This window comes from Centrocercus urophasianus, unplaced genomic scaffold, assembly GCF_019232065.1.
Source record: "Centrocercus urophasianus isolate 14NV4802_14NV808 unplaced genomic scaffold, USGS_Curo_1.0 seq_13, whole genome shotgun sequence".
Lineage (NCBI taxonomy): Eukaryota > Metazoa > Chordata > Aves > Galliformes > Phasianidae > Centrocercus > Centrocercus urophasianus.
Window position 1 is genome coordinate 43,731,053 of NW_024884475.1, and position 19,950 is coordinate 43,751,002.

Genomic DNA, 19,950 nt, shown 5'->3' on the forward strand with positions numbered 1-19,950 from the left:
AAATGATGAAAAATGTTTAAATCGTTAACTGGATATTAAAATATATTTTTAATCGTATATGACAAGGAAAGTTTTCCAAAGCGTTGGTTTTAATAACACATAAGGTGTTAATTTTGATGATGACTTATTCAGATACGTTGTTTCAAATGTAATTCTGTACAGAAAACTCTATAACATTGAACTGACTGCGTAAACAGAACACTGCACCACTGAGCAGTCTCTAAAACACAGTGTTCTGTACGTGTCTTGCATACATATGAAAGAAAGGAGAAATGTAGGGAACCTGGCTTGAACACCTTCAGAGGAAAACTTGGTGTGAAGATATGTTTGTTCTTCCTCTGAAGTGCAACAAGGCATCCCTCAGAGGTCACTCTGTCACCTCCTGATTTTTTTTCTTAAAGTAAATAAGGTAACTTGCATTTCTTTCAACTGCTATTGGAAATCTTTTTCCCAGTGGTTGCAGAGGTGAAAAAAGGGATTGAATGAGTCTCAACTGCAACAATAACAAAAAATACACCCTTACTAATGTTATTTAGGTGAATATTCATTAAGGTAGCAAAAAGATAAAAGGTTTGGTGTCTGACACACCAGATGATTGTGCTACCATTCAGCAAGACCTGGACAGACTGGAGAGTTGGGCAGGGAGAAACCTGATGAGGTTCGATAAGACCAAGTGTAGAGGCTTGCACCAGGGGAGAAATAACCACATACATCAGTACAAATTAGGGGGCGACTTGCTCTGTAGAGAAGGACCTGGGTGTTTTGGAAAACAACAGGTTGGCCACGAGCCAGCAGCATGACCTTGTGGCCAAGAAGGCCAATGGTATCCCAGGGTGCATTTAAAAGAGCATGGTCATCAGGGTGAGGGGTGAGGGAGGTGATCCTCCCCCTCTACCCTGGTGAGGCCATCTTTAGAATACTGCATCCAGTTCTAGGCTCTCCAGTTCAAAAAAGAGCTCTCCTAGGAGTTCCATGGAAAGATGATTAAGGGCCTGGGGTGTCTCCCGTATGAGAAAAGGCCGAGTGATCTGGGTCTGTTCAGCCTGGGAAAAGAAAACTGGGTGTCTGATAAATATTTATAAATTTCTAAAGGGAGGTAAGAGGAAAACAAATAACGCCAGGTTCTTCTTGAAGGTGTGTAATAGCAATAGGACAAGGAATAATGACCTAAACCTTGCACATATGAAGTTCTGTACAAGCACGTGGAAGAATTTTACAGTAAGAGTGACAGAGTGCTGGAATGGGTTGCCTAGAAAGGTTGCGGAGACTCCTTCTATGGAGATGTTGAAGACCCATCTGGATGCCTACCTGTGCAAGCTGTCGTAGGGAGCCTACTTTAGCAGGGGTATTGGACTCGATGATCTCTTGAGGTCCTTTTCAACCCCTGGAATTCAGTGATTGTGAGCATGGGTTGTTTCTTTCTCTAACTGGCACAAAGCAGCAGGTGGGTTTGGTGTCTTGCCAGCCTCAGGCTCATCTTCTTAGTTCTCCTTGGATTTATGGCTGTGTTCACATCCCCAGCTCATGGGAGCGTTCTGGGGGATGCTATGACTGGGCTTTAGAGCTCCAGGGATATGTTGAAGCACTTTACAAGGCATTGGCTTATCCTGAACAAGATCAAAACAACACAGTGATTATTAGAGTTCATTTCCAGCTGTTTCAGAATAGCACTGTAACACGTGCTTGCCTCCATTCACGTTATCCTTGGTTAATGCCAATTATGTCCTGCATACATTATCCAAGGAAATTACTGCTTCTTGGCTGTTTCCCAGACAAGGTAATTCCACTCTTAACAAGAACAGATTCAATTAGATGGTCACCTCAACATAAACCAACATGTATCAAAGCTGGGACAGATGGACATGTCTCCATAGGAGAATTATGTTTAACCCAGTAATTATGTTAACAAACAACCAGTACCTTTAGAACACTGTTGAAAGAACAAACCATACAGGTACCAGTACTGGGTATTGTGCTGCTTAGTGCAGTTGGATGCAGTTCCAAGTGATCCATCTGCCCTTAATGCAAATACAAATCCCATTAAAATGGAGGTGGATTGCATTTGTAGCTGCTCAACATTTTTCTGCTTCTTGGATAACACTTAAGGGTCCTGAGTCATGTTCCTTCATGCTAGGAAGCTAGAGGAAAATAAGTGATTGTGCAGAGCCTTAGTTTTTGGAGTCAATAGGCATGTTTTAAAATGTAGAAATAATTTATTGTCTGTCTTAGATGTAGGCATCTCAGCACTGCCTCTTATTTTTCAGGTCATCTTCCCTAAAAGCCAAGTACAGTTGGATTTTATCATAAAGTAGTTAAGAAATAAGTGCTTAATAAGGAAGGAATAACTGCTAGTAACATTCTGCTTAGAGAATAACTAGTCCCAAATTCATCAAGGAACCTATTCTCTGTTCATTTTCTTTTTATTAGCCCTTAGCATGTTATCTTTGAGCAGGAAATGTGACAGTGCATTTAGGGTGCAATTAAGGCATCGAGGATGGTTTCTGTTAGCTTTTTCTCTTCTTTTTGCTCCTTTTTCATTACTGTATGGCATGACTTTACAGCAAGTAAATCAACTTAGCATCGACCCAGCTTATTTTTCCTTTTCTGCTCTTCTAATGGTCACATAAAATCAAGACGGCCACTTGCTGCCTAATTGTTTTCATTTATGTACTGGTAAACTGAAGAGATTATAATGGAGTTTGGAAAGCAGCCTAAGCAATTGAAATGGATGACAGCTAATACCTGTGTTAATGCTACTTTCATAATATATGGTCATTGTCTTGGAGCATCTCAGATGGAGAGCTTTCCCACAGAGTTGCAGAGATGAGAAGATTTGCTTATTGATTCTGAATGTGTGGTAACAGGGCTGCACTTCTATATGCACTTTTATCTGCCACTCACTGGCCCCAGCTGCGTTTTTTTTGCTCTTTCTTGCTTGGGCTAGCCCCACAGTACTCCACTTGCCTCTGGGAGCAGTCATGTGAGCCAATGAAGCCTGGCTTCATTTTCCTCTCTGAAGTCATGACTGCAGTTTTTCAAGGGAATCCTGAGCAGATAAGATGAAAGATGACGTAGACAAAGACCTCTTTGAAATGAAGGCACGCTTTTCATCATTAAAGGTTTTTCTCTTGAAACTGTAGAAAAGGCTGTCTATAATCCTGTGGTGTTTTCTGAGCGCGAACAGCTTTCACCAAGAAACTTGGCTTGGGCTGTCCTGTAGAGCAGCCAAAGGAGAGGTAATATTTACCAGATTTGACATGAGAGGTCAGTGGGAATGTAAATACAGTAGTCCTTCAAACGACACCAAAGTCAGAACAATCATCCTGCTTGCAGCTTTGAAAAATTCACTAACATCTGTTCTGGTGCCATTTCTGCTGCACAGACCTGCCATTAACTGTGAAGAGTAGAGGGTTTTAATTAACCAAGCAGATTGACACGTGAAACTCCTATAAGACGGTACCATCTGGGTGGGTTTTGTTTGCAATTCTCAGCACAGCTTCTTGGGTTGAGGGATGCTTCAGTGATGCCTGGTGAGTCTCAGAAAGATGTACTGACACCAAAGTGCTGGGGCCCTGAGCCAAATACCTGTAGGTATTTGAAACGAGATGTATTGTAGCATCTTGTTCCTAAACTGCATCTCTTTTCTTTCATGACTGATTTTTTCTTTAGGTGTTGCTTTACCACTGCATTGCTACTCAGTGTGAGCCACAAGTGCTGGTGGAGCTTTTAGGCTTTAGATGAAAATGAAATATGCTAACTAAAGACCAGCAAATGGATCTGTCAGTAAGGCTGCAAAACTCACGCTGTTGACATATTAATTCCCTGCTAGCAATGTGCCACTGGGTTCATACAAATCCAGCAGCTCAGGAGAAGATCGCTGTTAATTCAGAAGGAAATTGATAAATAAAATTTTGCAGTGCTTTAAATACATGATGTGTGGAATGTATTCAGCTTGTGCCTTGGTATTTGTCGTCTCATCAACTTGAAATAGATTAGAGCACAGTGTTTAATATGGTGAGATGCGGCTATAAATAACAGGCTTTTACAGGTTCAGAGAAAATCTTTATCCACTTTAATTGTGTAGATGGGTTCAATTCCCAGAAAGGCCAAGAGGCAAATGAATTGATAATTTGAATCCAAAATCCATTTTATGTAAGTTTTTGAAATGCTAGGCCAACTATTTCATGTTTCAGTCTGTTTGTGCTGAAGGGGGATGAGTGTGGTGGTTGCTATGCTGCTGGGGCAGTGATAAAGCATCTGGTGAAGAGATGGAGCCTTCTGGGAGGCTGGTGCTGCTGTGCTGCCATTTGCTTGCAACAGAGTTGTGAAGCTGTCAGTGATGGCGAGTGAGCTCCATGTGGTCAGCCCAGCCCCAGGACCTGTGCGGCTGTGTTTGAAGCTCCTTGCCTGCTGGGCTAGGACTAGGGCATAGCATGGCTTGTGTGGCACCAAGTCCCCAGTTTTGGAAGGAAAGCTCTTCCCTGATAGTGGCAATGAGTAAACCTACTGACTTTGCCTTTGCTTTTTGTCTTTCCAGTTGCTTCAGAATCTAAGAGCAAGGTATGAGTTTGCCTCTTCTTTCTGGATTGGTAGCTGCCTCATTTCAGGTTTCTTGCACCACTCTTTTCTCAACTATTGAGTAATCACGGTAACCACAGGAATTTGGGGAGCTCCTTCTGTTTGTGTAATGGGAGGATGTCAACTAATGCTGGTGTTTGTAAATCCTGATGGTGCCTAAGAGCTGCCCATCTAGTGTGCAGAAGGGCATTGGGGTTTTGCAAGTGCTGTTAGTCTGGTGGGGCTACCATGTCTGGTGGGCATGGAGAAGTCACGTGTTACCAAATGTCCCTATAAATCTACAGAAAGTGATAGAGAAGGATTCGCAGAGTAAGGGAATCATGCTTCTGAATGTAAGCACTCATCTGCACTTTGGAAAATGTTACATTTGTAGTATTAATGAGGAAATCATCTGTGCTTTTAAAATTCTCATGTTCCAGTTGCAAAATTACTTATGTAATTTCAGGGCTTGTGTGTTTAAGTTTGTGTGTGTCCTACATGGAGAATGATCCCACTTTGCATCATTAGCAGAGTTAGCTCAGGCTTTACTTTGTTCTTCTGAATTCCTGTTGTGTTTGGAACAGGCGTAGATTTACATAGGATATCACAGCCTTCAAGGTCTCTCTGCTTCTTGGCTCTTAGTAAGGATTGCTTGTTTCAGGATAAAAGGGAGAAGAAATTGTTCTTGGAAAAGCAAATGCTTGAGGATCATATAGGAAAAACATTATCCAAGCAGGTTAAAACTATGCAGAACTTGGAAGTATATCATATTAGTTTGTGTGTGATGACAGTATAAAAAGTGAATGTCTGTTTTCTCAGAGGAAGGAGTAAAGTGGCACCTTGTGTTTCCCTCCGTTTTCAAGAGGGCTCTACTCTTCCTCCTCACCATTTTTCCTACTGGCAGATTGGACCAAGAATTGGGGATTATTGAGTAGCTGCTAGCAGTCATGTGTTGCCTTGAGCCTTTTAATGATGGAGCAGCACTGGGAGTGAAGAGAGACCAGAGAATCCATGCGTTAAGCTTCTTTTCCTGGAGCAGCCCTCTCAGGTGTTAGGTAATCTCCTTGTTGCTCATTACATTTGTTTTGCTTTCTGTGGAAAGAGGAGAAAAATATTTATCTACTTCCTGCAGCCTGGAGGAATAATATGTTTGTTTTTATAGCTCTTTTCTCAAAAATACGTTGTTGGCATTAAGTATGGGAATGTATGTTCTCTTGTCTTGGTCTCCTGAAGGAAGAAGTCAATACCCAGTTGATCCTCATTATTTTAGGATTTGCCTACAAGAGATATAGAGAATGAGCAACTATTCACTGCTACTTTTCTGTCTCTGCTTATAGATTAAACAAAAGCACTTTTGTGTATGAAGGTGAGATTTCTGCCTTCCTTTCCTATTGTCCTTTCTCAAAGTTAGATCAGTATGAGGGACAGAAATTTAACTTTGCTTTCCAGCCTGCTGTTGAGCCTGTGCTTTCGGAATACCCTGCTGATGTGAGCTGGCAGGCTGCAGCTGGTGTCGGTGTGAGCTGGGAAATTGTGCTGCAGAGCTAATTCTTGGCTTGTCATTGTTGTGCTTCCCTGGAAGCTCTGGAGTACAAAGAAACTTGCCTTACTCCATTGGCACAGCCTGCCCAGGAAGGTGGTGGAGTCACTCCCTGGAGGCGTTCAAGAACCATGGAGATGTGGCACTGAGGAACGTAGTCAGTAGGTATGGTGGGGATGGGCTGAGGTTGGAATGGATCATCTTAGAGGGCTTTTCCAGCCTTAATGATTCTGTGATTCTATATCCTACTGGGAATATAATGGTTATTGGCCTCCTGACAAAGACCCAGTTATACAGTGTAGGACAGGTCCCATCTGGTATCAGTACTCTAATGCATCAAAACTATGCTTAAATATTAGATGAAGAAACAATGTGCTGTTTAAAGTTCAGGAGAATGACTTGTGAGATTCAAGGTAATTTCAGTGTTTGGAACTCCTTGTTCATAACAGTGATTCTGCTGCTGGGTCTTATTGACAAACCTTGTAGACAAACTGTACTACGCTAGCAACATGTTCCTGGGTTGCTGGGAGAAAACTGGCTAGGAAACAAGCCCTGTAACTTGAAGGATGTGCTGTTACTGTTCTCTAAAGGCAAGGATTTTGATATGTTTTCAGTTTGAGAGAGTAAGTAACATGCTTTTTCTGGCTCACCTAGAGGGTTATTTTTCATGATCAAACCTCCCAGCCATGCACTTCTTCAGAACGTCTGATCATTTTCTTCTCTCTTCTCTGGATCTGGAACCTTGGTGCTGCTTCCACCGGCATTTCACTGTGGAGCCCAGGAAGACACATGCAGAATGAGCATCTCGGCACTTATTGGCACTCAAAGGTCTTTAGGTTGCCTAATCACCCAATATACCGAAGTCCATACCCTGCCAAAGAAGGCACACACACAGAAAGTATCTAGGTGCTGCTTCTGAGAATATAATTCTGAGTCCCTCAGCTCTGCTATACTTTCTTTGACTCCAACTGGATGTGATTGTGTAATAAGTTTTGAATCCACATCTAAGCTTTCTGAATTCCCCATTTAATTAATAATTTTGTGTTTACTCTCAGTTTTTTAAACCAAGCAAATAACAGCTGGCTTTTGCTTATGTCAGAAAGACAAATGCATCACACAAACACCGTACTTCGCCAGCATCAAAACTAAAAATGAGTTGGTGTCTGAAGGGCCATTTGCATACAAATACGTGTTTATAAACCTGTGCATTTCAAAGTTACAGATAAAAGAGGTCAAAAGAGAAAGAAAAGATCTTGTCCTGACAGATTACAGCAGTGAAAAACTTTCTTCCAGGCCTGCTATAACGTTTCTCATGTTTCCTGTTTCCCTTAGGAATAAGCTCTTTGAGAAGTAGCATGTTTTGGCAGCTCCTCCTTGTGACCTAGCTCCTGGAGAGGGTTTGTCTAAGCTGCAAGGCAGGAGTACAGCCAAAAATGTGAATGGCAAGTTAAATGATTGTGCAGCTGAGAGACCTTCATGTGGTGCAGCTGAGTGAAGCTTCCACAAGAGATGCTGCTATGTCATACTGAGAGGTATTTGGGCATCCCTGTGGGCTGTGAACACAAAATCCCCAAATGCACCCAGGTGCAGAGGCAGATTTGTTTCTTACATATCAGCTGGACTGGATTAGGAGTGTGGTGAAGCTGGAAGGAAATGGAGAAAAGAGCTTGGGAAGATTTATTTCTCCATTAGAATATGCAAAACCAGATGCCGTATCTGTGTCTCATAGGAAATCATATTTGTGCCTGATTCCCATTTTGTGGAATTGCAATTTCGTCTCCTTCTTGGCATGTCCATTCATTTGTTGTTCTTGTCCTGCATGTTACTGACTTTTCACCCACCCGTGGAGTACACATACCATGATTTTATCCAGCAGAGGATGAGAAAAACATCTTGGGTTTTTGAAGGAATGTCTTTTAGTGTCTGTAATCATCATACCTGTGTTTTTTAGCAGTTTTGAGAGTCAAATTGCCAGCCTTACTTTCAGGAGAAATTACTAACAAATGAGAGGCTTCCTCATGATGCAGTGGTCATATCCAAATCTGGCCATGCCCACACTGTCTACGAGCATTTAACAAAGAACTCAGTGTTCTTGTCACTTTAAATTCACATAGCACCTGGGGAGTGCTGGCTGTTTTTAAGATTGCTCCTCAGCATTCTTTTATGAATACCTACACGACTCAGTTGTCCACCTTCGTCCCTCCCTCTTTGATGTGTCTGCACTCATATTATTAAACATATGTCGTAAAGTACAAGGCATCCACTGGACAGCTAAATTTACATTAGTGCATGATCCTTGTGATTCATGTTTCTGGGTGTTGCTGCCTCACACGTGGGTGTAGCCCTGCTGGCACCCCTGAAGATTTGCCTGCCTTAAATTGCTGAAACTGAAGGGGGAAGAGACATGCATTACAGCACAGACAATGGAAAAAGAACAGCTTTCTGAGCTTACATGAAGCATTGCAAATAATCCCAGAGTGCTCATTACTGTCTCTCTGTAATAACGAAGAATCTTTTCATTAGAATGCTGGGGAGTTGAAGCAGAGGCGTTGAGTGGCAGCCCTGGGCCTGTGAGGCAGAACAGAAATGACCAGTGTAATTTCTGCTGCGGAGATTGAGTGCTTGATTTTCACTGTAGGGCACCTTGTGAGGCTATTGGCATGTGAGGTCGAGTGTAATTCACCATTTGCACACTGAAATGGTGTTTACGCTGTCTGTGCTTGAGCTGCTGGGCTGGATCAGGGGCTGTAGCTTTTTGCTTCAAAAACTGTGTTTAAAGAAAAAGAACAACAAAAAAAAGTACCCATTCTCCCAACAGACAGAGTGCATTGCTCATTGCTGCTTTGAGATGGTGTAAGGATGTTGACGTTGAATAGATTTTGAGCCTTAGTTTGGACAGTTGTTGTTTTCTGAGTTACCAGAGTTGGCCTTTCAGAATATGGAACTGCATTCTGTGTCACATTCTGCATTTCACCAATCATCAGTCTTCATGTTTTGATGTTGTTGTCTTCTGTGAGCTATACTCCTATAGTATCTGCCCTGTTCCTTATCTGTTAAGAGACCCAGGAAAGAGGAGAAGTGGCACTGCAGAGCCACACACAGCAAACTGCCAACTGCCTACCAAGGGAATATGACTGTAGCACTAGCGCCTCCTTTGGTTGCTTTTGAGATCCCTATGGGTGGGTAAACTGAGGCCTCATAGCAAATGGTGAGAAGCAGCAGTAATAGGATGTCATGGCTCCTGAGTCTTCTGGGGTGTGGATATGTATCTGGTAGCGAGTGCTTGCAGTGAATCTCCACCACTGAGCCTGCGAGAGCCAAACTGCACAGACTAAGGGACCAGCTCCTGACCTCCCTGATGTCCCACCACCAGGGAAGGAGGTGGATGTTCAAAAGGAATTTGCTCAGGGAGCAGGCAGGCAGCTTCAGGGGCTGATGTGTTCAGAGGGCAACGTTCCCCTCCACTGTACACTGTTGACTGTACTGTGTGCAGCTGGTCCTCCGGAGTGCTTTCAAGTATTTTCTCGTTAGGATCAACTTCTGGGAAGTAGCAGATGGCAAAGTGAGGCTAAATTAGTGGGAGATTTGTGCTCTGTTAATGCTCTTTCTCTGTCTAAACAATAGCTGCAGAATGGAGCTGGGCTGAACTGTTGTTTGTGGCCACCTATGCTGCTGTGTGGATGCAGAAGTCTACAGCATGTTTCCCCAGCAGTAACAAAGAGCAGGAAGAATTTACCAGCCCTTTCACAAGAAAGAAAATATTGCAGTTCTCTCTTTACAACACAAATAAAATTGAACCTGTGTTCAGAAGCACATGAAGAATACACATGCAGACACAATTGTACATTTACAGTCAAACTGACCATGTAGCTTCTTATATTTCATCTTCTTCGTATGAAAACCAGTTGAATAACATTAAAAACAGCATCTCTCCTCTGGTACTCCCATAAACTCTCTGACTTTATGGTGTTCTCATCCATCTGAAATTCTTTAACTTTCTCTCTTTCCTGTGTGTTCATATGTAAATATATATGTGCGTGTATGTACAGTATTACTCTGGTGAATTACTTCTGCAAAGCTTCTCTGGCAGTGAGAGTTTCTTTATGGAGGTGAAAAAATAATTTTTCTTACAAATTTATTGTGACTTTTGAAGTTACTGAGTTTAGGACTCAGATGCAGAAGCTGACTTTTCGCTGCTGTAAATGATGGAATCCAGGATCCTGGATGTTGTCACAGAGCATTGACCATGGTCACTTTTCCACTGATTTGCTATATGTGTAAATGTGTGTGAGTCTGGCGTATACTGATGGGCAGATTTGCTTCCTAACACGCTTTTGGGCTCCCAGCCTGGACATTGGCAGCAGTGCTGGTGTTGTTGTCTTAAATGCCGTTTTTTGCACCCTTTGCTTTCCATGATTCTTAAGAAGTCTCAGCAATGAGAGACTTTGCAAAAGAATTCCCTATGTTGTTTTTTTCCTGCACATGGCAACTGGTGCCATAAACCTCCACGTGCGTAGTCCTTAAGGTTCCTGCAGGACAGATGCTTCTGTTAATCCTCCTCCTGATGCCAGTACAAAATCCTGCTCTGGTTCCCTTGCTGATGTTAGCTCTGAGGTGGAAGCAGGTGGTCAGGCTATTGACAAACAAATGCACAACTGCCAAGCCCAACAATATGATGTTTTTCAGCAGGGCACGCATACCCCTGAAAAACTCAGAAACTACTGACTAAAGAGATATACTTCCTCCAGGGATCTTTTATCATAAAAGCAGCTGAAGTGACTCACTCTTTCCCCGGGGGCATTCTTAAAACAACTCTGCTCATTTAGTCTTAGAGTGGTCAGAAGTGGGATTTATTTTGTGCTGTCCTTCAAAAGAAAAAAACACAAAGTCTGTTTAAAGCTGTCTGTGGCCGCGTTTTCAGGCAGATCCAGGCTGCATTTAATGCTAGAGGTCTGCATGCAGCCTGCTAACGCATAGGCTGGCTGGCACTATGCTCACTCAAGCAAGTGCTCCAGTGAAAAATTCAGCACTATTTTTAGTCGTCTTACAACCAACCGCTCGATTGTAAGGCCTGGGAGCTGCGGCGCAGTGGCTGCGAGGGGTCTGCGGGACGTGGTGGGGCCAGGCGGGTCGGCGAGGAGCCCACGCTGATGCGGAGGAGCACCCATCAAGAGCAGGTATATATTGCCCTGTTGTAACCCTCAGCGTGCCTCTGGAGCAGGTCTGCGGGTCAGAGACAGGGCAGGAAAGCGTTAGCTGGCTGTCTCTGTCTGCTCTGGCCCTTAAAGCTCTCGTTCCATGAATTCCTGCCCTGACCGTCAGCTTTCAAATCCTTCCTTCTTCTTTCCGAGCCTTTTCGGGGATTTTGCAGGATCTTGAGCAAGTTAGCAAATGAGAGTAGTGGAAAAGTACATTTCCCAAAGTGAAGGAATTCTGCTTTAAAAAAAAAAACAAAAAAAAAAAAACCAAAAACGACAGAACAGCAGAGCCCTTTCAGTGCTGGGGTGAGTAGCCTGTAGCCACGTACTGGATCCCTTCCTCTCTGCTAACTTTATTAACTTGTGAAAGACAATTCTCCGCCTCTCCCTGGCAGTCCGGCTGACGGGGGGGTTCTGGCAGACAGACCGTGTCTGCCTGTATGTCCATGCGGTGCCAGCCGCGGGTGGGCTCTGCTCCGGCGCTGTGTTCCCCACCTCTGCCTGTCCCCACGGTGGCTGGCACAGCCCAGCCCCAAGCGCCCAAGGCACGACCCAGGGGATGAGGGGGTGCCATTCCTAGGCGATGGAGTCACAGGAGGGAGCGCCGCCAGCGAGCCGATAGTGGGAGAGGGACTGGCAGCCACCCCAGTGTCGCGCCGGAGGTGCCTGTGCCGTTGCCAGATCTGCTGCAAGTGGGAGTTGGTGCCAGGTGAGAGCTCAGAGCTTTGTTTTCGGGAGGGTTGCTGGGACGTTCCCCATCTTGCTGCGATGCTGCTGAGGGGACAAGCTGTCGGATGTCAACAACATCCTTCCCACCTCCTCACAGGCTCACTGGAGGCGATGCTCTTTCAGGTTTACTTTGGAGAGCAGATTCCGGCTCGCTGGTCACTGGACTTGGGCAAGGACGCTTCAGCGCACGTGTTATATTGTGGGTTGCTGGCTTGTGTTCTGCTGATTCGTGTTCTCAGCCTTTTGTCTTAACATAGTTGTGCAATGTTTGCCAACTCCTTTTTCAGTCAGGCTCAGATTCAGGGTGAGCCCTGAAGTTTGGCTGAATTTTAAAACTGCCTGTATTCTATCTTCTATGATAATATTGTCTTAAAATAGCATAGTGTGTTTCTTGTTTGATGCACTTTGTAGAACACTGAGGAAAGGGGCATGGCTGAATTCCCATGAACTCTGCATTTAGCAATCTCATCTTGCTATCAGCAGGCTGAGCTGCTGCAGCTCTATTCACTAAAAACATGCTGCTGCAATGTGCTGGCCAGGATCTCACACTGCTCCCAGGGCTGCCATGGGTGTATATGAAGGGAGATGTTGGAGCAGTTTGTCAGCCTGGCTTTGTGTACTCCTGTTAGATGCGTGCATTTGTGTGTATATGGCACAGATGACACCGGCAATAGGATGTATTTGCCTCAAGCTTGTTTGAACTGGATCAAGACAAATGGCAAAGATCAATTGTGTTCCTGTGGGATTCTATTTTTAATGGTGTTTTAGGATGTGTTTAGAAAACATATGCAAATACTAGAAGTCCACTGATTTGCTCTTGTTAAGGCTGACAAATCTAGATTTACCTCTTCCAGAAATGGTCTTGATCAGTGAGTGCTGAATTGTCAGTCACAGCACTGACTTCCTAAATGAAGGCAGTGGGGATGAAGAGTCAATTATTCCACGATCTGAATTTAACAAGCTGAGTTTCCACAGTCTAGAATATGTTAGACACTCTGAATAATGAAGATGATAATCAGTTGGGTTAATTCTGGAAAAAGTAGATGAGATATTACTGCAGTTTCAATGATGAATGTTTCAGTGCTGCTGGAAATAGCATGTCTCTGGGAGGCAGTGTCTGTGTTAAGAAAAGCTGCATGTTTTCTTATAAAGACCTAATGCTTTGAAGGTTTACAACTGTAGGAAATGTTGACTGGAAATGGCTTCATCAATGCTGTGTGCTGGGCTGCCTCATGCTGTGATTCTGAATTCAAACAACCCAAACTGAGAGGCATCAAGGTCTTGTTAGCCTCCAGAAATTACCTTCGTGTGTTCTTGGTTGTGTCTTCCCATTTCCCCTGATAGATCCTTGCACTCTTTGGGTCTTCTCCCAGCGCACTGCAACATGTGGTTGGTTTTGCTATTGTTGCCCGGTCCTGGCTATAGGTGACAGCAGAGGATCAGATTGTTCAATTTCCCATATTAACAGTCTGGATAATGATATCACATGATAAATGTTTGTGGCTCTGTGCAAAGCGGAAACCATGCTGGAGGGAGTAACACCATCTCTGGTTTGTTGTTATGAAGTCAACATGTGCTTGTACAGGATTTGGATTTTAAATCCCTTCCTTCTCTTCCCCCAGAACCCTAAGCCTCTTACCTGGGGCAGCGGGTGAGACACTGTGCTGCTGGTCATGCACTGAGCACCACTGGAGACAGCAGTACCATGGGCTGTGTGGGAGCACCCAGATCTGGAGCTGCTTCTGGATGCTGCAGAGCTGCCCTGCTCTGCGGCTGGGCTGCTGCCATCTCCTACCTCTCTTTCCAAAATGGGATTGCACTCACGCCATAATGTCCGTGCGTGCTCAGACTGGGCAGGAATCTTAGCTGATGCAACATCTTCCTGGCTTTATTGTGCCACTGGAAATGAAAAAGGAGTGGAGTGCACATCAGCTCTGCACTTCTGTCTACTACAGGCTATAAATGCAAGTGATACAACTCAACAGCAAATTGTGAAGCTTGGACTGCACTTCAATATTTAAACATCAATTCAAAGAAACATTAGTTTCTGGGCTATTAGTGAAGATGAGCAGTTATCACATGCACTCTTTCCACATGTTTTAATTGCAGAGCTGTAAATCACAGTTGTGTACTTTGGCTTAAAACTGCTTTCTGATTTTTGTTTCTGTACTTCATTAGCTAATTATACCTTGAAGTAGTGCATTAATTAAACTCCATTTTCTAATGAATCCAGCTCATCCTTCTTAAGCCAAGTCTGATACAAAACCAAAGTCATTCTAATCCTTAAATCATTATACTGAGTTGTTGACTTTTCTTTCTGTGCATGTCAGATGGTAGCAGATTACTGCAGTGCTTAACTTGACCATTATCCACAGACACCTCCAAGACATTTTACTGAGTTATGAAGTGCTGTAACAATGTGCATGTAATGAGTTGCAAGTTCTCACCATTCATTCCTGCTTCCAGAAGAAGAGTTGCTTTGATGCTGATTTTTCAAGATTCCACCTGCTCTTCGGAACAGACCTTCTGAAAAATGCATTGTTGATCTGAGCATGACGGTGTCAGGCTTGAAACACCACCAGAATTGGGGTCCATTCAGCTTAGTTGCTTTGAGTATGATGTTTCTGACAACCTGTACCTTTTCTTAGTTCACTCTCCTTTATTCTCCTGATGGGAGACCATCATAGCTACACTTTTAATGAAAAAGAAGTAACTTGCCAATACAAAGTGGCTGAAAGCTAAAAATCTTCCCACTCACAGGGAAAAGCCACAGTGCCTGTTTGTGAATTTTGAACATCCAGTTCTTGGGGAGCTGATTGCTGGCGTTGTTACCAATGGAAAGAGATGGTGTGTTGGGGTACCTTTTGCTTGTGTCGTAGAATCATTCAGGTTGGAAAAAAACTAAGATCACCAAGCAGGACCCCAGCCCACCCCCACCGCCTGTGTTAACCATGTCTTTCTGTGCCACATCTCTAAGGCTCCTGACCACCCTCAGGAATGGTGATTCCACCACCTCCCAGGGCAGACTGTGCCAATGCCTCGCCGTTCTTTCTGAGAATAAATTTTTCCTAATGTCCAAGCAAGGTAAGGCCATTCCCTCTCATGCTACCACTGTTTACCTGGGAGAAGGGGCCAAACCCCGCCTCACCACAGCCTTCTTTCAGGCAGGTTGTAGAGAGTCATAAGGTCTCCCCTGAGCCTCCTCTTCTCACTCTGGGCAATTTCAGTTCCCTCAGGCTTTCCTCATAAGACTTGTATTCCAGACCCTTCACATCTTCGTTGCCCTTCTCTGGTCCTCCCATCACCTTTCATTGGAATCTTTGCGTTAGTTTAAAAGAAAGTGTTGGGTTAGTGACTTGGTTGCTTTGCACTCCTTCTAAGAGAACTCATGAAAAGATAAATGAAGGTCTGAAACTAAGACCAGAATGACTTCAAATTTGAGAGATTGCCTTGCAGTCAGAGACTGCAGGAAACAATGAAAGACAAGATAGAAAAATCTGTCCTTATTAGAAGCAGCTTGTGCAGTGTGTTTATTTGGGCACTTATGAGAGCTGTGGTTGCTTGGAGAACGAAAGGTGTTCTCAGGAAAATAGATATGTTATTTTAAGGAGTCTTGAAAGTAAAATTCATTCTTGTGAGATTTTGTGAGATTGAACTGTGCCTTGACTTTTGTATTTGCCTCTTCCACATTGCCTTTTCCTCCTCAGTCTGCAGGTAGGTTTTCACCCTGGTCGCTGTTGGCAGAAAGCTGTAAATCAGATTTCTGGACACTTGTTAGCACATCAGAAATGCTGTTTGGCAGGTGGAAGTGATCAGTGAGGCAATATCCTGTAAGAAGCCATTCTCTCCAGGCTTTCAGGTGTGTTATACTGAAAGCAGCTGATTGTTTTCTTTAACCTCAAAAGATTCAAGAGGCTTTTGCTTGAGACAGTGAATTGTGGTAGAAGGCACTGTTATTGGTGCTTGGTGCCTTTTTACAGCTTGCAGGAGTCAGCATACTGATGTATATAGGCAGAAGCTTGAGTCAGGTACCTTTGATTGCAAACTGCCTTTAAGTATGTTCTTCCAGTTCCCCAACTAGCATGTGAGCTCACACTGTAAAATCTCAGTTAAGGTACAGTGGGAAAGCACATTGTGCTGGTTGAAATGAAAACTTTGTGTTTAAATCTCAGCAAGATCTCTATTTGACACACTTTACTTTGGAGATGACCTCTTCCCTTCTACTTTCCACTGGTTCATTTTCTGGGTGTATTACCCACTTTGCATCCCTATAAAGCCCTTCACTAGGTGATATTAAAGTCTTTAATTAACTGAAACGACGTGTCTTATCTGTGAGGTCAGTGAATGTTCTTAATTGCTTTTTGCAGAAAGAGAAAAACATGGCAGAGAAATTTTTAAAGAATTCATGAGTGCAGTGCAAAAAGCTCTTGAAGAGTCACAGGCAGAAGCCCTAATTGCTGAACCTCCTTTCATGTGCAACACTTAGCTTTATTCCATAAGCAGGCAGAAGAAGGATACAGTGCTTCTGAGTAGGGCAAGATACAGGTCATGTCTCCTTTGTCAAAGAGCTTTCTGCTCTTTGAGCACTAAGTTGTTAAAAGTGCATGGATGAGGTAATCTTTTCAAAGCTGGTTAAGAAAGAAACAAGCAAACCCAGAAAGCCTTATTCTCCTCATAAGTGCTTGTTTTAGGAAGCTAAAGCAAAGAGAAATGCCCTGAGGGTTTGAGCACAATTTCCCTATGTCGGGCTCTTGAGGTTCTGAACATCCTTCTGAGGTCGTGGTGCTCTGTGCATGGTGATAGCCAGGCCAGGCGGAGTAGAGGTCATCTCCTCTCAAGGCACAGCATCAGTGTGCCTTGGGTGAAATGAGAATCAATGAGGAACAAACTACAGTTTATCACAGCTTTGGTGTTTGCAGCTCACACACAATTGGCTGACAGGTAGTCTGTGATAGATCATGATGGGATGGGCTGAGACAGAACAAACAAGAGCAGATGATAGCAACATTCATTTTAGACCAGAAAAAATGGCATCAGAATGAGGAGGAACAGACCCGTGGTTTGGTATGTGAATACTGAGAACCAGTTTATTACTAAGTAGACAAGTGGAGAATCTGAACTGAAGGGAAGCTTGAATGGAGTGTGCTCCCTAGCTGTTGGGAAGGTGCTGCAGCTTCAGCCTCTCTATTGCAGACACCAAAAGAGGACGAGTTTGGTATTATTCTACATACCAAGATGCAGTTCTGACACAGCACTGAGGCTCTTTGCCTTATCTCATGTGGTTGTTGCAGCTACATTTGGAATGTGAGTGATGCAGTCGTTGCCATGAAATTTAAACTTCTGACAGCTTGCCTTCTTTAGAAAGGAAAAGAAACCCAAACCCACAAACCCTTCTATTTCTTCTTTTTCCTGTTGTCTGCCTTTGTGTTTGCTGTGTTGCAGATGAAGTCTATGGTTCTCCTGCATCTCACTATGAACTGGGAAAAGCTCATTTCCCCAAACTGTCAGGAAAGGCTCCAGGAAGACAGAAGGGACCCAACCTTTAATTTTGACAACCCAAGTTCAGAGTTTATGGTAGTGTTCCCTATGGTGCAACACCTCTGCAGAGAAGACTGTAAGACTTTTCTTCCTGTGCTTTTGTGAGTTCAGCCCTGTGAGCTGCGGGCAGCAGAGGAGAGACACAGGGCTGCTCCAAAAACAGCAGGCTGCATCCATCCCAGGAGAAGCTTTGCTCAGGGCTGCTGCATGAGGCTTTCTCTTTAGAAAACTCAGATAGAAAACTCAGAGTCCTGTGCTTTTGTCCAACCAACATGACCAAAGTCCTTTAGGAGCACAGTTGAGCCCAGGAAGTGCTTCTTGGCCATGAGTAAGCAAAATGCAACTCTGCAGAGCTGATCAGCTGCTAGATCTGGGAGGTAAAACACTGAGGCATCACCTTTGAGAACTGCCCTTGGTACACTGTGTTGGGGAGCGTTGGGGAGAACCAAACTGACAGTATCCCATAACAGGGTGGATTTAAGCAGGCCCCCTTTCTTGCTCTCTGCATTGGTGGGTTACTTTTACATCTGGTAAATTAAATCTGAGTTTTCTAAAAGGAAAGCCTCATGCAGCAGCCCTGAGCAAAGCTTCTCCTGGGATGGATGCAGCCTGCTGTTTTTGGAGCAGCCCTGTGCCTCTCCTCTGCTGCTCGCAGCTCACAGGGCTGCATGGAGCAGCCTCATGCTGCTGCGGGATGAGGGGTATTCATGGGGAATGGCTCTTCCATGTAGAAAGTGCTGTGGCAGCATAACCTTTGTCTGGGACTGTGTAGGCAGGAGACAGAGCAGCTCTGATGGAAATACAGCATATATCGGTGGGCTGCAGCACCCATATGACCTGTCAGTAGTAAGATCGTGTGTCCTGCTGTCCTGCCAGACTACAGGGAGGCCTCAGAAGAACAGCAGCAGTGGGAGCAAAGGTACTGAGGTGTGTTTCCCTTTGTCCCAGGCAAGTGAAAGGAGACACAGTTGTTGGAGGGATGTCGTGGTAGAGACAGAGCAGACAGGTCCCTTTTTCAGAATGCGCTGAAAACTACGTGTTTTCCCAGTATGAAGAACTGCACGTTGTCCTGGGGTGAACAGCAGATGAAGCTTTTTGCATTTTGGACTGTGTGTGTTTGCCAACACTGCAATCTGTTGTCGTATAAAGACACAAACGTGGCAGCATATACTGGGATTTGTTGATAAATAGTGGAATCTGTTTGCAAAAACCTGCATCCACTGAAACTTTCCGTTTCAAATTTCCATTTGAAGCTGATCAGAGTGAGCATGGGAGCTGTGGCTGTAGCACACCTCCAGCTGGAGGGCAGAGAAATCCTTCCTGATGAGAAATTTCCATTGTGTCAGTGAGAAAGCCCGTATATGTGCATGTCAGAGTGTGCTGTGAGCAACTCCCAGCTCTGTGACGGAAGAGAGTTCTTGTTTCTAGGGAATGGAAATATGATTGATTTTTCTTTTCTGGACAGAATGGCTTTAGTAAATCCTACACCCAGAAGGCAGGGTTATTTCTGGGTGTGAGGAGCTTTTGCCATTGAAATGACTGGAAACTAAGGGAAAAACTGTATTTCTCAAATAAGATCAGAATTAAACACATATGAAGAATATGTTACATTTGTGCTGCAGTCATGACGGTTGTGTAATGCTAGTCCAAACAAATGAAATGAAGATGAAGTCTCTCTTGCTGTGGGCAAATTGTAACAGTAAACTCTAATCTCTAATATGTTCCAAATCAGATTAGGATTGAGGTGGAGGTAAAAGAAAAATTGCAAAATACCCGTGTTCATGCAAAAGAGACATCATAAAAATTACTGCTTTTGTTTTATGATGCAAGCTTGCTATGAGCAAGCTTTTTAATACAGCAGAAAGAGAGATGCTCAGATTCAAAATGAATGTGATAATGAATTACAGGGTAAAGTGCTGTTCCAGTAAATATGGAGGGGAAATGGTATACTTAAATATGGAAGTTCTCAAGGGTATTCTGAAATACAGGTCTGAGGAAAAAGCTAGCATTGTGTTTCAGGAAATAAATTCAGATTTATTGTCATTGTCCCTCAGAATATGACCTATGAAGTACTGAATTTTTTATTTGTGACATCTCTCTCACTGCACTGTCAATCTTCTCTGAGTAGAGCACCCCAAGAGATTGGAGCTGCTGGAGGAGAAGCCTAAGAGAATGGCTATGTCTGTATCACCGTAGTGTTACACAAACCAAGTGTCCGTGCATTGCATTTGTTCATGGCTTAAAATTGTTAATGCCTCATTTGTGTTCAATAGCACAAACCAGGGCTGGTAAGGGATGCCTGGGGCACAGAGGAGGTCTCCTATACACCTTCCTACCATACTTTCCTGCCTCTTTCCCTGCACCCTGGGGTATGTATTCTCTAGTTCA

At 43.8% G+C, this 19,950-nt stretch overlaps 1 protein-coding gene across 6 annotated transcripts in view; it reads left to right on the plus strand.

Moving 5' to 3' along the window:
- The window catches only part of ARHGAP24 (Rho GTPase activating protein 24), a 154,445-nt gene that overhangs the window by 77,642 nt on the left and 56,853 nt on the right, over positions 1-19,950 (plus strand). Inside the window, exon 1 of one of the 6 annotated variants that reach the window (XM_042811508.1) lies at positions 11,250-11,274. The exons of 4 other annotated variants lie outside the window; for them this stretch is intronic. The gene's annotated coding sequence lies outside the window, so the exon portion shown is untranslated. Of the gene's footprint in view, positions 1-11,249; positions 11,275-11,870; positions 12,005-19,950 lie in introns of those variants that run through there. One more of the 6 variants, XM_042811509.1, reaches the window with a different exon arrangement.